This window comes from Triticum dicoccoides, chromosome 3A, assembly GCF_002162155.2.
Source record: "Triticum dicoccoides isolate Atlit2015 ecotype Zavitan chromosome 3A, WEW_v2.0, whole genome shotgun sequence".
In the NCBI taxonomy this organism is placed as follows: domain Eukaryota; kingdom Viridiplantae; phylum Streptophyta; class Magnoliopsida; order Poales; family Poaceae; genus Triticum; species Triticum dicoccoides.
In genome coordinates, this window is record NC_041384.1 from 81,686,206 (window position 1) to 81,689,896 (window position 3,691).

Below are 3,691 nucleotides of genomic sequence, written 5' to 3' on the forward strand. Positions count from 1 at the left end.
TCAAAACACCATTGCACATTAAAAAATGTTCACGTCTTAAGAAAAATGTTAATGCATTTTTTAAAGGTGCATGTGTTTATTCATCTTGTATTAAATAAGTTGATCATGTTTACCAAAATGTTAATATGTTACAAAAAGTTCAGATCGTGGTTAAAAATGTTTATGCATTTAAAACATTCAGATATTCAAAAAACTTTTGGATCATCTTTTTAACATGTGCATGCCTTTAAAATCCTCACATATTAAAAACTGTTTGTATCATGTTTAAAATGTGCATGTGTCATTAAAAAGGTTCACAGAATTAAAAATCTTCTTGAAAAACTAATAGTGCACAACTTAATCCACTAAAAAAGAAATAAAAAACACAAAATTGGAAAACGAAAAAATAGGAAATTAACAGGAAGAATAAAGAAAACATAGAAAACTGAAGGAGGAATCCAAAACAAAAACAAAAGGCAGTACAAAAATGAAAGAAACCCAACCTAGCAAAAAAAAAACCACGGTACCCGGAAATGAGCCGGCCATTCGCACGTCAGACCGAAAGAAGTCTCGCCTATAGCGTTCGCCTTAGGGCATCTCCAGCCGCGCCCCCAACAGGCCCTCCCCAGGAGTTTTTGCCGCGCCGGCGCCAAAAAAAGGCCCAGTCGCGCCCCCAGAAGCCCGTTTTTCGCCGGCTCGGGCCAAAACTGGTGCCGGCGGACCCAGGCCGAACCCGGCGCCCTGGGGGCGCTTGGGGAGCCGGCACAAGCGAAAAAGGCGCGTGGGTCCGCCCTGGCGGCGACCCGAGGGCCTTTTCCCGCCGTTTCTTGACGCTTTTCCCTCGCATCCCTCCCGCTCGCTCGCCTTCCTCCCGCCATTCCCTCCCTTTCTCCCGCCAAACCCCCTCCCGCTCGCCTTCCAATCGCCGCCATGCCGCCGAAGAAGTACGCCATGCCGCGCGCGGCGGCAACCACGACTGGCACCGTGGCCCAGCCGAAGCAGAGGAAGCCGAGGGCGCCGCCGTTGAAGCCACCGGGCATGTCGAACGCCGAGTGGAGGGTGGAAGTTCAGCGACGCGACGCAGTCACCGCCGACCGGCGGAACAGGGCCATCGCCAAGAAGGCCCGCGACAACGCGGCGCGCGCGCGCGGCGTCCTCCTCACCGGTCGACCACGCGGGGATGATGAATCCACCCATCGTCAGCCACGCCCAGTACGGGCCCTGGGGACAGCAAGGCGGCGGATCTCCATGGGGATCGTCGTTGCCCGGCTACGCCGACGGCGACGCGCACGGTGGGTTCAACCCAAACATGACCTTCCCCCATGGCCACCCCACGACGCGCACACCCTCGCCCGCCTTCGTCGGCATGCAGTACCCTCCATACAACTACTCGCCGCCCGCCTACGCGTCCACACCGACGCCCCATCTCCGCCGTGGACCGCTGCCCTTCTCGCACCTCGGCGACACCGATGACACAGGAGCCGACATGGACGACATCATCGCGACAGGATCGACCGCGGCCGCCGCGTCTCCCAGGTTCGCCACCCAGGACGAGGTAGTGGATCTCAGCGGCGACATGGAGGCCGAGCTCGGCTACGTCTACGGCGAGGGCGCGCACGAAGCGCGGGAACCCGAGGAGGAGGAGGACGAGGAGGAGGAGGAGGAGCCGGCTCCTGATCCGACGAAGGGGCGCCAGAAGAAGAAGCGGACGGCTAGGCCAGGCGAACCGCGCATCAAGTGGACATCCAAGGAGGAGGAATGCCTCGCCGAAGCATGGAAAGTCGTCTGCCTCGACCCGACCACCGGCACGAACCAGAGCTTCGAGACGTACTGGGACCGCATCAAGGCCGAGTTCGATGAGCAGATGCTCGTCGACCCCTACTTCAAAGGCGTCTACATGTAGCGCGGCTCCAAGGCGATGGCGAACCATTGGTGATGTAGGGTAGAGACCCTAATCGCCCGATCTTTAACGAAAGGAGCGGATCCCGGGGAAAACACGAAGAACACGGGGTTGAACAGAAGGAAAACACAAGAGGAAAACACTATACCGACACGAATAAGTCACACATGGGCTAGATCCTCGAGTACATAGGACGATACACGAATCCACGGACAACTAGGGACGATACACGGTAACCGGTTCTTCTCCGTGAGGAGGTCTTGAATCCACAAGGGGATCTTCCCGTAAAGGGGTCTTGAATCCAAGGTGGATCTTCTCTGTAGAGGGGCCGCGGTCTCTCTCGTGGAGTAGATCCAATATGGATGAGCAATGCTCTATCTCTCAAATGAGCTAAACCAATGCTAAGCCTAGTACGGAGCTAAGGGACAAGTATATATAGTCCAAGGGGTAAGTTGGGGGATACATGGGGTGAAACCCCTTTCACTGCACACAGGCAGGGCGGTAGTACCGGTCATGGGGGCAATTGTACCGCTGGATGCTCAGGTACGGGTTCCTGGAGGTGCTTCCGGATGTGCTCAGCGGTTGTACCGGTGCTTGGGGCGGTTGTACCGGTCAGGTGGCTGTTATGGGGATAAACCGGTGCTGCACCGGCCTTGCACCGCTCGATCACAGAAGCTTGGCCAGTTGTTGGGCGGTGGTCGAGCGGTTGCACCGCTTGTGGGCCTTCAGCGGTAGTACCGCTTGGTGTGGGCGGTAGTACCGCTCAGGCTGTAGCAGCTGGCTCTCCTTCCCTTGCTCCCGCGCACACTTGGCCTTGGTCCTCAGGCTCTCCATGGTCTCCTCGGATGGATCTGAGTATGCATAAGGTCCGCGCTTGAGGTAGCATCCATGTCTTACATGCGGAAAGGGAAGATTCGGAAAGGAGCGAGTTCACCTTGTGTCCAATGGTGTATACTTGAGGTCTCAACATGTGGGCACTAGGGACTTGGGGAGAAGTCGTAGTGTACATGGGGATGATCATAGGATGCTCCGCATCATCCCCTCCCCCTTGGGAAAGATCCGACCTCGGATCGAAAACCAAATCACCATGGGAAAGAGATGGCTTCGCCGTGTAGAAACGGATGTTCACCAAGTAGTCATCATCGTCAAGCTTGGAGTGGGCACTCTCCAATGTCACACCGTCTAGTGATTCCTTCAAAATGAGCAAGGACAACAAACACTTGGAAAAATAAATGTGGTTAGCGTTAGTGCAAAACCAAGTATTCAAGAGGTGATTCACCAGACAAGTGTAGTCATCATGCAAAGCATATGGTGTGACAAAGGATTGTGACGTGGTATGTAAGCATATCAATCTAGAACAAGCAAAGAAATCATGGGGACAAGCATGTGAATGTGAGGTAGTGATGCAAATATGTGTGACAAGAGAAGAAGCATCTACCTCAAATTCATAGTAAGCATTCACAAAGTGCTCAATGAAAGGTCTATGGTAGGCATAGGAATCATTCACAACACCAAATAAAATGAAGTGTCTAAACACATGGGTCAAGTGTAAGACAATACAAACATAATGTGCATGGGGTGTAGTGAATATAGTGTGGCACTCAACACAATAGAAAAGAGCAATTGTTCATCATGTGTGAGGCAATCAAGTCAAGCATAGTAATCAAGTCGTGCAAGCTAGTAGTGCAAAGATGCAACATACTAGAGTAAATCATGGCAATCATGTCATGAGAGCAAATAATAGGCATAGGCAATGCACATGACATATCGCAAGCACGAACACAAAGCAAGATGAAATTATCATCATAGGCA